The sequence below is a fragment of the Cyrtonyx montezumae genome, unplaced genomic scaffold (genome assembly GCF_038088225.1).
Source record: "Cyrtonyx montezumae isolate F1298 unplaced genomic scaffold, pur_monq_1.0 scaffold_0, whole genome shotgun sequence".
Taxonomy (NCBI): Eukaryota; Metazoa; Chordata; class Aves; order Galliformes; family Odontophoridae; genus Cyrtonyx; species Cyrtonyx montezumae.
In genome coordinates, this window is record NW_027071824.1 from 27,270,355 (window position 1) to 27,284,714 (window position 14,360).

Sequence of the window (14,360 nt, forward strand, 5' to 3'; positions counted from 1 at the left end):
ATAATTGTGAAATGCTTGGGTAATTGTATTACAAACCCTTATATTTCTGAAACTTGGTCCTGTTGGTTGTGTGAATGCTAGTATGTTGAATGATACCAGGGAATGTTCCCTGGCCTTGTGGCAAGTGATACACTCTGGCCACATCCTTACAGCAAAACTCCTCAAATCCAAAATTGTGTGTCTGACCCAAACTTGGAAATTGGCTAATGCCCACTTTATGATTAAGGATGCAGGAGAGTATGAATGTGTCCAGGTCAAACTGGCTCAATGGTGGTGGCTATTAAAAGATTAACAAATCAAAAACCTGTTTCACTGTCCTGTATTATTCCTTAGATCTGTTTAGTTCATGAATAGAGTCTTAATCTTCATAACCTTAACTTTTCTGTAAAATTTATTATGAAAAGTCAGTACTGGGTGCACAGAGGGTGAAAGTATATTTATGAACAAAACCAGGCTATGATTTTCTATCTCCCCTGTTTATCTGAGTAAATGTCAAAAATGTGCTATGAATCTCTATTGGAGCTGGATATTTGGGGGATGAGTGATATTAGAACATGCAAATCTAATGTAGAGGAACTATTAATTATCTGCTGCAAGAACTGAATAATTTTGCCCAGTTACTGAGTGTTTAACACTTTATTGGTGGAAATGTGTTGAAACTCCTGAAATCTCTAGGTATGGGTAAACTATTGATGAGTCAGCCAGAAGGAAATAGATGCTTCAATGAGCATTTTTCACTTCCCCTAAGCAGCAAATGTTAGCCACTGTCAGAGACCTAGTTCCAGATGTAATGGAAGCATTTCTGGTGTAGTTTATTAAATTCTATACTCTTTAGTAACATTTTGGAGGATTATCTAAACTTTTGAATTGTTCCTTTTCAACATCACATTTCATTTCCCTTTCCATCCTTCAGAAATGATCAAGCAGTTGATTTTTTCACAGAATCGTGTATAATGTAACATGGCTATGCAGTTGCCTGTAAATGAGGTTAGAAATTAAATATAGGGAAAGTGGTGCTCCTGTTTGTTAGCAATACCTCTACCCTGCTACCATTTAAGATACATTTAGCAAATAGAGAAGAGAATCTGCAATGGTGAGTAACATCATATGAAAAATGAGAGCTGGAAAAATCATGAAGAAAACAGGCTATTTTGTCAATCTAACCCAGACCATGAAAAGTATCTGCTTCAGACAGAGATGTCTGAAATGTAAAACCTGAAACAATAATAAGTGCTTTGAAAAATAGAGGATAAAGAAAGCCAACAGCTTTTATTTTTTTAAAGAGCTTATGGTTTTGGATAGCTTAAAATACCTCATCTTTCTTGGAAGGCTAGAACACGGAAAAGGAATAAGAGGCATAAGAGGAACAGAAGCTGTTATAAGACTAATGAACGTTATTTGACTGAGCCATTGTACAATTTACAAAAATTAAAATCATGTGAGTTTTGTCCTTTACCTACTGTTTGCAGATTTTTTTTTCTATGTGTTCATGGAGATCCCATTTTTTTTTAAGAAACCTAAGTGCTTTCTCTATGTTTTTCACATTAAACCAAGTTAAATCATTTCACTTGCCTCCAGTATCCTGTGCTTTCTGCTTATCCTTTTCTGAACTTACTTTTCAGGAAGAAGGTTCCCTCTGACTTTCTGGAATCTTCTAAAATTTCTTTGAACTTAATTTTTCCAGATGGCAGATCTTTAAAAAAAAAAGAGTTGTATAGTGATCTGATCAATGTTTTTGTAGTAGTTAAAAATGTTGAGAGATTAATTACATAATTACATAATATGTAGAGAGAGTACATGATGGCTTGTGGTGACATACAGATTTTATTGGCTTTAGTTGTACTGGCTGCATTACTCACACGTAGCGAAGTCGTGAGCATGTCTTATCACCATTTATTGTCTAGTGCCAAAAATGTGCTCAGCAACACCTTGTTATGAATATAATGAAACCTTTTTACAACATGGTCTATCATGTATTTACATTAGTCTCTATTTGATAAATATTTCAGAATATGCTCTTAAATTCATGTTGGTTTTATTTTCCAGTATTCTTCTTCTAAATTCTAGCTTCTCTCTTGCTCCTTCTGTTTGACATCACATTCCAGATTTAATTTTGCTGTGTAAAGCACTGGTACTTTGCTATTTGCCTGGTATAAACTTCAGTACTACTTGCTGCAAGCTAGGAATCTAGAAATCTACTGTGACAGACTAAGTATCTAGCTCTGAAATAACTCATATAACTCATGCTTCAGAGTAGATAATGTCTTGTAGTAGATTTTGGAGGAGGGGAAAAAAAGAAGCATGACTTTCCTATTTTAGTAATAAAAAAGAAGGGGGAATAAATGTGCCAGAGCTTTCTCAAGGAAAAGTGGAGGAGATTGCCATCCTGGTGGCTGAACACCATCTGGGGAAGTTTCTGTCAGATGTGTCTGAGCTCAGTACAAGGCAATGATTGCTATTGAGGGAAACACTACCCTTGATCTTCAGGCAGGAGCAAGCAAGAACAGTTGTGATGAAATCCATACCAGATAAACTAATTCCCACCAGATCAAAATGAATATGAAGAAACCTGACCACAACAACCTGTGCATAGTTTTCCTGGTACATACAACCTGTCTTCAATGAGTAGCTCTGGGAGTCCACTGAATGCATGCATGAACCTTATTCCTTTTTAAGCATAAGGGCTATTATTTCTTTCTATTATTTCTTCTGTTTTTCATACTGTTAATAACAGTAGCTTGTGAAGTGTGGAAAAAACTAGTGGAAACTTACTGTATGTGAAAGAGAAATCTCTGGCAGCTGTAATGTGTCTAGAGTGTAACTGCCTAGAAGAATGTGTTCCTAGTTACTAGTAAGGCTGTGGGGGTTTTCTGTCATTTAAAAATTTTTGACAGATTTTGCAGCAGCAAAACGTTTAGTCTGTCCATTTTCAGTATCAATAACTTCTTAGATAGTGAAGAAAGCTCCGTTTTTAGGTGAATGGTGCTTGTGATCATGAATGAGCCTTTCTCCTTCTTAAACTTTTTTACTTATGAAAATTGACTGTCTAGAAAGAAAGCAATGTGGCAAATGTAGCTATCTGAATAATGCAGCAATGATGTTAAAATTCATTGTGCACTAAGAATTCATCATGATATTTTATATGGTAATATTTTTTCTAATTCTAGTAAGAACAGTAATTCACAATTTGTCTATTTCATAAAACCCTCAATTCTAAAGCTGCAAGGGAGTATTTGACATCTTTTCTGATCTCCATTACAACCATACCACAAAGCTTCCCTAAATTGAAGTGTGCTTAAAATACAGTGTATATGTGTCTCTTTCTCTACTTCACTCTCACTCATCATTCAAAATTTATTTTGAGGTTGGCAGAAGGAGATATAATCCATGGCATACTGAGGTAATTTGTTCCAGTGAAAAGATCTCTCACTGTCGAAACCATGTGCCTAACTTCTTCTGAATTTGTCATACATCAGTTCCCAGCTATAGGATCTTACCATAATTTTCTCTGCTGGGCTGAAGACCTGGCTCATTGCTGAAACTTGGCTGCCATGAAGGTGCTTATTTACAGGCTGTGATTAAATTTTTTACAGTGAGCAAGTAAATACAGTTTCAGAAACCCTTGACTAGGATGAATAATGCTCCTTCTGGGGAATGAATAACTGACTGAATAATATTCAGTAATTTAATCACTTTTATGGCACTTCTGTTTTACCCTTTTTGAACCACAGTCCTCATAGAAAACACAGTATTACAGGAGTTGCCACCTCGGTTCCAGATTCAGGACTATGGCAGAAACTTCCCCTCTTCTGTTCCTGAATGATGGACTGCTGTGTCCATGTGAGAGCTAGTATTTGTCTGGTAAAGATGGACCAATTGCTTTCTAGAAAGATACGTGTGATTATGTTGAATTTTAGCCTAGACATGGAATGATAATACAGAAAGCTTCTAGAGTTCATATACATGAGGGATATTCTCCAAGAGACAAGTCTTGACATAAGTGTGAATCTGTGACTTGCTTTTGACCGTACAGAACCTAAGGAGATGAACTCCTTAATTTAGGCCTTTAAACCTAAACATCATTCCATTCCACATCTCCTTTTTCCATTATGCAATAGAAAATAAACACTATATTATATCCATTTGTCTTAAAATGTGGTTAAATGACTGCATCCCACCATTAAACCCACTCAATGCTGTTGTCAGGGTAGGTAGCTTTTAGCAACCCAAATAGCCTGCCTGAAGTGAATCTTCTTGCACTTAAAACATGAGTCTCTGTGATCACCCCTGAAACGCTAAGCAAGTGCTGGCCTACAGTTTTCACACTGCATACATCCAGCAGGCATTCTCCTAATACATTTTTGGTTCCAACTGTGCCTTCAATGCTTATCTCTTACAGAGTCTAGCAAATCATGCACTATAGGAAAGGACTCAAACTGTTTATTTGGTTCGGTTTTGTTGCACTAAGTTCTGAGATCAAAATTGTTCTTAGATTTTGGGGGAAATGAGCCACTTCCTCTGATTGTGTGGAAACTTGCTTGTTTTTATTGCTTCATATTTTGTAGTTATGAAATGTGTATCTGGGTAACTATTTGACTGAAGGGCTGCTTCATCCTCAATATTACTCTGAGTTACTCATAATGGTTATGTTTATTGCTAGAGAGAGTAGAGCTGCATTTGATAATGTATGGTATTCATTTTAGTCTGTATATGCTCATTTTTTTCTCAAATATGATTGTAATGTGCTGAAGACTGCTTTGTTTGTCAGCAACTTATGATATACGATTTTCCACCAAGAGGCCCACATTTCAAACTAGGGAATAGTGGAAGTTTGCCTTGGTAGTTCTCACCAAATCTGAGAGAATGAAAGAGACCAGCATGACATTTCTGGTTCCTTTTGAGATATACAGAGCTTAAGAAGCTCCATTAATCTTAGTGTGGGGTTGGCTGGGCATTTTTTGTTTCAGATAATACAATGACTGCGCTGGCTCTGAGTATGAAAATTACATTATAATTACTTGAGTCTATATATTGTTTCAGAGTGAATGATTGTGCAGAGACCTAAAACAGAATGCTAGGCCTGAATATCTCCCACAGAATTTCAAGTCATTTGGATTTGACTCTGAATAAGGTCAATTGCATAAGGTCAGTGCATCAACATCAGACTGACATAACAGTCTGAAGTAGATCAATCTAGAATCATCAGTGCAAGCACACACACATCTACATTTAACCCTGGCTTAATGACCTTTACATGTTGGATCTGTCTTGGGAAAAGAGGCCTCAACTTCCTGGGAAATATGCTTATTTGAACATCTTTGTCTTGCATGATTACCTGAGACATATTAATGGTACAGTTTTAATCATAACTATAAGCAAACCATCTTAAATTTGCAATTCAAGTAGTAGAATCTCAAATGTACTTTTGGAGCCACCTGTAGTATAATAAAAAATATTCACAAGGAAATAAAAATTAGTCATTTTATGACAGGAATCATAAATCGTATTTTTTTTTAATTTAAAATATAAAAAACATATATAAAAATATTAAAAAACCAAACTTGTTGGATAACTGACCCTGTGTAACTAATGCATCAATGTCTGGCTCACTGGAAGTGGTTGCAGTGAGTTTTCAAGGTGTTTGTCAGATTCTGAATAAAATTTTTCTCTTCCTGTGTTTTATTTTTGACAATAGTTCACTAATATACATACTTCCAAAAGCCAATTGCATAAATGGTGTAATTGTGAAGTGACAGGATTCTTTGTTAACATAGGTCATAAAGAAGTCTGGTAAAGCGAAATGACAAAATATTTTTTTTTTGAGTTGAATGTCTGATTGCAACTCTATACATTCTATTCAAAAATTTCCTAGTGATTAAGCCAATCTGAGCTTAAGCTTCCTCAAATCACTTAGTCTTGGAAAACCTGTTCAGCTCTTCCTCTGTTTTAAGTGTTGTTTTTTGTTGGTTTTTTTTTGTATAATTGCATTTTAAAATTGGTTATGAAAATGAGCAATGTAAAAAAAAAAACAAAAACAACTCAATGTGTCTTTGACAGAACAAATGTAGTAAATAACCACTGTCTGTAGCAGAGAGCTGTAAAAGTGAAAGAGGCAGAAAGCAAAGATGGCAGCATACAGAAGTATGAACCTATAGATGCTACATTTTGACTTGTTTTTTTTTCCTGGTAAATTTTAGCAAGATATAAATGGCAACCTGGATAGGACTATGTAGTATACAGGAATAGGTTCAGGAAATCAAGATGATAGGATGTGAAGGAAAATCTCAGAGGGCTGTCAATTTAGCTGGAGGCAGCAGAGATATCTGCACAGGACTTCAGGGAGATCTTGGAGGGAGAAAAAAAACAAATTTTGTAGTCAAGAATAAAAGTGTAAAGCAGCGTAAAACTGTGGTAGGTAGCTATTGGAGGAGCTCAACAAAAGTAACCAAATGAAGTAAAATGACTAAGGGTTAAAGCACACAATATTAAACAACGTATTATCTCCCTAGAAGAGGAAGGCAAATAGTACAAAGAGAAATAATGGCATTCATTAAGGAAGTGTTCATATCCTTGTGATATATAAGCATAATATCCAGGCAAAAGAATCTGAAAAACGTAACACCGGTAAGGACACCCTCACCAATTAAGTAGGTGTTTTTTACTATATTTTAAGTTCTTATACCTAGATCCAACTTGCAAGGAGCTTTAGGAAACAAACATACTTACCTAAGAGTCAAGAGGGTTATTTTGGGAGTAGTATAGAAGACCTGGATAAAAATTTCTAGAAGTAAATGTGTCAAAAAATGAGTAGTTGAATGATCTATGGGAGGACTGAAGGATGATGCTGTCAAGCATTTTTACGCTTGCACAGATGTCTCCAATAATGTTTCTATTGAGAAAACTTAGGGATATCCCTTTCTCTGGGAGACATATAAGGGCAATTATTCTTCTTTTAAGAAGAAAATATTCTTAGAACTTAAATAGCCAAGGCACAGCTTTACAACAGAAAACAACATTGGAAGACAGAGATCAATATAGGAAATGAGAGTCTGAAGCCATTTAAGGAAAAGTAAATCCCTGGGATGGAGTCAAGGTTTGTGTTAATTGAGGAGTTTACTGCAAAGACAGGTCATGCTGTTTGATTAAACATTTTCTGTGGAGGGAAAAATCACTAAAGAAGAATCTTCAAGAAAAAAACTCCTATTAATAACAGGTATGCTGTAGTGGAAACCCAGAATCGTGCTCGTTTGTGGATAATAAACGTAATAGTGTTACAGGGAGAGTAAATACAAATGGGCTTACATCTTTCAGAAACAAAATGTTCTATAATCATATGGGAAAATGAATGCCCAAAAAAAAAATGCAGAGCTCGTATATGATCATGGTACCAAAAGATGATGCAGTTAAAAACTTAAAATTAGCTAATAGCATCAATTATGTAGAGTTACTGTTGTAGAAAATGATCTGGAATAGGTGATCGTGATCTGATCTACTTTTAGACTATAAGACAAACTATTTCTAAATCCAGAGAACTTAGAAAACCAAGTTTTTATCACCTAAAGTATGACAGGACTCTGAAGAGATCAGAGTTTTTTAAAAATAACTGCACTGACTACTTGTGTATATGAGTATGTTGAAAACAACAGTCCTTTAGTTCTAAAGCTCATTCTAACTCAAAATTGTGCAGACTCTACAACTTCTTTAAAAGGAGAATTCAAAATGATTGAGAGATAAAGAGAAAATAGAAAATGGTACAAAAACCCTTTCCTCTCTCCACCATGCTGATGTAGGGTAGTATGTTTTCCTACATTGTTTTTGGTTCAGTGGATTCCTGATTGTACAAACTCTTTGATCCCCTCTTGCTCTAGGTAGGTAGATAGATTTCCATCACTTCTGAGGACTAGCTTCCCCTATGGGAAAAGAATTAAGTAGTGAAGTGTGTGCTGGAAACAAGTGTGGATGTTACTACACTGAGAAAGCCATCAACTTGAAAAAAACGGTGAGAATGGCCTTGGTGGTAGGGATGACATGATTGAGTAATTCTAAATGAATTATTAACGTTTTTATACTGGAAATAAGTAGAACACTTCCAGCTTCTGAGGAGGGATAGACCCTCTTCTGGGGTCAGGGAACAAAAGTATTCTTAAAGTGGAGTTCAGTAAGTTTTGTGGAAAGATTTATGTAGCTAAACTGGAGAACTAAGAAATCTGACAATTCATATGCTACAACATTTTGTACTCCATAAATCCTGTTATTTGGGGCTATCACTGTGCAAGCTTCCTTCCAACTCCTTTTCTGTAATCTGATTTTGTGCTGTTTTTCCTTCTCTGTGCCAGTGTAATTACAATATATAGAGAGCAGTCATGATAGTGGCATTTAAATCCCCCAGTACGTTTAGCTGCAGAATAATGGATTCAAATGCATGGTTAAAATGATTATTAAATTCAACGTCAGGAGGTGGTTTTTCTTCCTCACACTAGACTGAAAACTTTAATTGAGGATTTTGGAAGAGAGGAATGATGGTTGTCCTATTTGTTGCATGAGAACAGGTCTGGATCTTGAGATCAGGTTTTTTTTTTTTGTTTTCATTTGTTTTTTCATTTGTTTTTGTTGTTTTTTTAGGGTTTTTTTTTAGTATAAACATTCCACAAAAGAAGGAATACTGTTTTTCTGGTACTTGGAAATCAGTTTACTATACAATATGTTTGCTTTTTAACACGAGTTAAAATTAATGTTGACATAAAATATACAAGAGTAATCTATTAAGGGAAGTAGTAGAAAATGCATCACTCAAACTATGTAGAATTTCACCCTTTATGGAGAATTCAGGACTATATTATGGGGATAAGTCATACACTGGCCAGTAAGGAGCAAGATGACCTAAGAAGTCTTAAATTGTAGGTTTATAGGCCCTATGATTTCTCTTAGTTTAGTAACAAGATAGACATGCTACTGGATTTGAAGTCCATCCAACCTTAAATATGTTAAATCAGATATCTGTGTAAGTAATAGAAGTATAATGTATATTATCATGGGTGATAGTCTTTCCACCTAGAAATACCATAGTGAAAGAGTAATACGTGATCTTAACATCATCTAATTTAACGAGTTCATATTAGCACAAATTTAGCAGTATCTTTTTTTTTACTTTATGGAGCCTAAACTGAAATTTGTGTTAATTGTTTCTGTAAACATGCATCAGCACTTCAGTGCTCTGTGTAGTGTACCATTCTGTACACTAATGGCCTGGTCTATGTGACCCTTGATCTCTAGTGCTTGTAGGAAATCCTGTCTCTTATAGGTTTAGGTAGTGAACAAGTTCTATTTAATTAAAAATTAAAAATTCAAGAATTTTGAGTGAGTAGTTCAAGTCCACAGCACTGTCAAGGACCTATAATTCAAATTTCATCCAATTGCAGATAAAAGTTTCCAGTATTTATTTTCAGAAAATTAGGGGCACTCATCTTTAAAAGTAGGTTTCCTACTTCTATTACAGACATTGGAAAGCTGGTTCAGAACTATACTTGCAGAAAACGTGCCTCGTTCCTGTCTTACACCAAAGATCTGCAGAGAGAAATCATACCATACTCAAGCTTTTAACTGACCAGATATGCAGGTTAACGGTTTTTGAGTTTCCTTATTTCATTGCAGTTATGCAACATAGTTTCATCCTTCATTTTCTTTGCTTTGGTATATTCAGTAGCATAACTTTGGAATAGCATAAGACAGCAACATCCTTAATAAGTGTCAGTAAAATTTTTAACTGAATAGTCTTAATTCAGCTTTTCATGCTGATGGCATTAAGATAACAATGAATGGTAACACTTCATAGACAAAGTTCAGAAAGCTGCCTTGATTTTGAGAAACAGTTATATTTGTTGGAAATTAAGAGTTTTGTATTAACAATTAGTCTGTTGTTTCTATAGATTAGGAGAGCAAGTTTCTGACTGACTTATCAGAAGTAAGACAAATATTTGTCCATAGTAAAATAATAAAAGCTTTCTTAGGAGATGCTTTCTTATGACAATGTTATTTTTCCCATGCTGGAGTCCCATCTGCAGTTGCACTATTGCATCAGTTAAAGACATTTCTTGCTCTGCAGCCAGTCAACACTGCTGAAACTTTATTCTCTCACCAAGGATATTTAGATCAAACAGTTTACAGTATAAATTCTTTTTTGTTCTTTATTGCACACAAGGGAGTTTAATACAATAGTATTCATGTTTTCTTCACTCTTATACTCAAGTCATATAGTCAACTCACTATTTCTTCTCTCCTCTGGACTGGTGATGCTTCCAGATTCTGTTTCATTTGCAATTCATAAGTTCATTAGGAATTGCTTGGGGGAGGGGGGGGGGGGGGAATAGTTAGTGTAAGTATTTCAAGATAATCCTCAATCAAATCTGCAAGACTTTTCCTGTTAACCTCCATCGCTCCAGCTGGATTGGTCACTACTCATTTGACATTCATCTCATTAGTCCATTTTTCAACAGATAACTGAATAATATCCAGTTTAATTACAAGTCACATTAAATAATCTTAGATACTTTATAGACTGCTTGGATTTCTACATGATTGTCTTTTCTTATTAATTTTTTCTTCCCAGAAAGATATCAGTATAGTGGTCTGTGCTTTATCATTTTTTTGCCTATTTCTGCCTTGACATATTTACTTATTTCTTGAAAAATTGCCTTTAAGCCTGATATTCTGTGATGTGTTGTGCATGCTGATCTTTTCAATAAATGCACAAAGCTTGCTGCTCACAAACCATATGATACTGTTCCATCTTGAAATAATAAAAGGCAAATAAAATTCCATCAGTTTCCAACAAAGTAATGTAAACAAATAGTCCTGATATTCTCAGGCTCATAAATTTTTCCCCAAAGATTTGCATTCTTTCTCATGTAAGATAAAATTGATGATAGGAAAATATGTTGGCAAGAAAATGTTAATTACTATATATTAGCTTTTAGAATTGGATAATCCTTCATTCCTGAATTAAGAACCCTTTTTAGAGTTTGGCAGAGTATACTTTTCGTATCATATATATCTCTTTTCAAGTTCAGGCCTCAGTCTGATGCCTTCTGACATTGGCCCACCACACATCTGTGTTCTGGAATGAAGACACTGTCCCATGCTTGAGTATGCCCTTATGTGTGTACATTTTGTATTCTGAATATGCTCACTGCTGTAAATGGAATTATCAAAAAAATAAATGATCAAAAATAGTTCAAGTGTCTATGTATTGATAAATATTTCACAGATGGATGCTCACTGGTATTCTTTAGCTTTACTATGCTAAATTCAACTGTTCTTAAGCTCTACCAACAAAGACTTCTGTGGAGTTTCTGACAACCTTATTTTCTCATCTTGTTTTTCCCAGTTCGTATCGTTTTGGGAATGGTACCTTGTCATCAGTATTCATTTGAAGAACTGTCAGGATTCACCTCACATAAGAAGCTTTCTGAAACTCAGACTTTGGATGGATTTGGTTTAATATTCTCTTTAGTTTTCTTCTTAACTAACAGTGACAAGTCATTGCTTTCTCTTATGTTTAGTTTGTGTACTTCAATGCTAGTATCATCTTCCTCTGTTTCTCAGTTAAATGAATTTTAAGTACCTCAGGTACAAGATATTAGCAGTAGTAGTGCAGGAAAAAAAGTGGGTTTTGTTCATTTTATTGTTTGCTCACTGACCTATGGAGCTTTCTAATTGCTTCTGGATACGGGGATTTAGACTCAATTAACTGACAGCTCTTGTTCAGTCTCAAAGTTTTTTCTGAACAGAAGAAAAAAATTCCTACATAGAAATAGCTTTTAACTGAGCACCAGTAGATACCTATTTTAACCTCTGGGCAATTCTTACAAAGGTTAGTGGAAGAATGAGGGATTTCCTTTTCCAACTTGAAGTGAAACTTCCTAGCATTGTATCTGAAGTGGCTGTCTCTTCAGTGTAGAACTTTAAAGTTCATTTGTTCTTGATAGCTAATTAGAAAAAGCGTGAAAATCTCCAATTAAAATGGAGAAATCAATCCATTTTTTTCATAAATTTGAAATTTATTCTTTGGAAACTTTAAATATGTTCTTTGTTTTGAAAAGCAGATAAAGTCATAGAACAGATTCTGCTTTTAACTGGCAAGCGGTTACAGATACTCAGTGTATTCTAATTCTGTAATACTTTGAAGTAATTGCATGCATATTGTCTCTTTTTCCACATTCATTCTTTCATGAATGTACTTACCCAATTATTGTCAATACCCATGCTTTCCATTTTCCAAAGCAGGGACCAATATTTAAATTACAGACTTCAAAGCTCGGCATTGAAACAAATATTTAAAAATACCAAGTATGGAAGACATTGCATCAAAGTGTGAAGAGTTTTACAAGTCATTTTAGGCAGCCATCTAGATCTTTCTTTCACAGTTCAGAGCTGCTACATCTTCATGTCAGAAAATCATTCCCTGGAAAGCTCCTCAGCTGCTGTTCCATACCTGGACTGTTTTCTTCCCATATTCAAAAAACTTCTGGATCACACGATCAGCCAAAATTTTGATTTTTCTAAACCATTTTTGTCACAGTGTTTAAGGAAATGGAAGCCAAGCCAGTGCCTTAAAAACTGTTAAATAGAAGGATGGGCTATGGTATCACGTATATGCTGTCTTGGATTATAGCTCAAGTCACTGGATGGTAAGATTCCTGATGCTGATTGTTTTATGACATGTAGCTAACCTCAGGGAATGACATCTCAGTCAACTTTTCTTTGTGTGTTACCCTTCCAGGTAGGATGAGGGACGCTTGATGGTAGTTCATTCAATTTTATATTCAGGTAATCAACGCACAATGTTTCCTGTTGTATTTCTAATACCTTAATTCATAAGCATGTGATCTTTCTGAGAAGAAAACTTGATGGAAATTAGCTTACTGATCTCTTTAACTGTCATCAGTAGCAGATCTTCAGAAAATGCCTGGGAATTTTATTTCATTATTTTCAATAGATGAGGTTAGTAGGCTGTACAGAAATAGAGCTAATAGCATAGCAGCTTTCAGCGGAGCCATGTGCTGCGGGGTTGATAGGTATATGCTAGGTAAGATGAAAAATATTGTACTGAAGCATTCATTTTTGGAGTGCTTTTGATACTGATTTACTGATTGATTATATAAATCAATTTTTGAAAGAAATACATTTTGTTGGAATTACCTTAGAAATTGAGGTTACACAGTATTCGCTTTGTGTTTTGTAACTTCAGTCCAAGGAACTTAACATTAAATGGTAGAGATCTTTTATGTGTACCTGGGTACATGTATCAATGTAGATAAACATCTGCCTCTTTTTTTGCTTTCTCTCCATTTTTTTAATGCTTATCAATAGGAACTAAGTTCACTTTTCACTGTGCATAACACAGACTCCAGTGGTGATTTAAATGCCTGACTTTCAAAGCACACACCTCTCACTTGTCCTTCTGATTTAAGTGCTTTGAGGGGAAAAAAAAAGAAAAGTTGTTATTTGTATATATGTGTTTATCTATACATAAACACAACTATTGTCAATAACTATAGCTCTCAATACATCTGACTAAAATTGGTCCTTCATATTTGATGAAGGAAATGATTCATAAAAGAGCTATGTGAGTTGGGAGGTCTGGGTTTTACATTTTAAGTGTGGATTAGAGGGAAATTATCTTGTGCTGATTTCTTTTGTAGTCTTAGGTTACTTGACCTTTTCCAAGCATCATGTCAGAACACCACCATAGACACTTTAAACCTGTCAGATAAGCCAGGGGAGGCCGTCAGTAGGTATTCATGTTGCATTGAATCACAGGGCTCCTAGAAGTCCAGGCTGATTTTGCTTACCATGTATGCAAGCATGTGTTCATATTATCATAACATTAGAATCTGTGCTTTTAGATTATGTATTTTAAATAGAGATTTATTTGTTTTTCTAATGTATATTCACACTCTTTAACACTGTCTTACATGAAAATACAATCTTGGCAGTTATGAGGCTTTTTTAATAAAGAAAATACAGATTAGCAATTTTTCACTCAACGTTTTTATAAAACTTCATTTCATAATAGTTCTTCCTGAAGATTGTCTTAATCTGATCAGTGAGGTAGAAAAACAAAATTGTTTAAAGGTCTTGTCTCATCCAAAGTCAGAGTAATGCATTTTCTTATCTTCAGAATTAGAAGAAAACCTGGATAATATCCACTGTACTGTCTAGCAAATTAGTAACTTCTGAAATCAGCAACTAAGATTTTTGCTCTTGCATATTTTCTCTGGGAGAGAAGTGTTTGGTGGGAATGTTTCTAGAGGCATCTTGAGACCATTGTTTTCACTAACTGAATAGGTGAAATTGAGTAA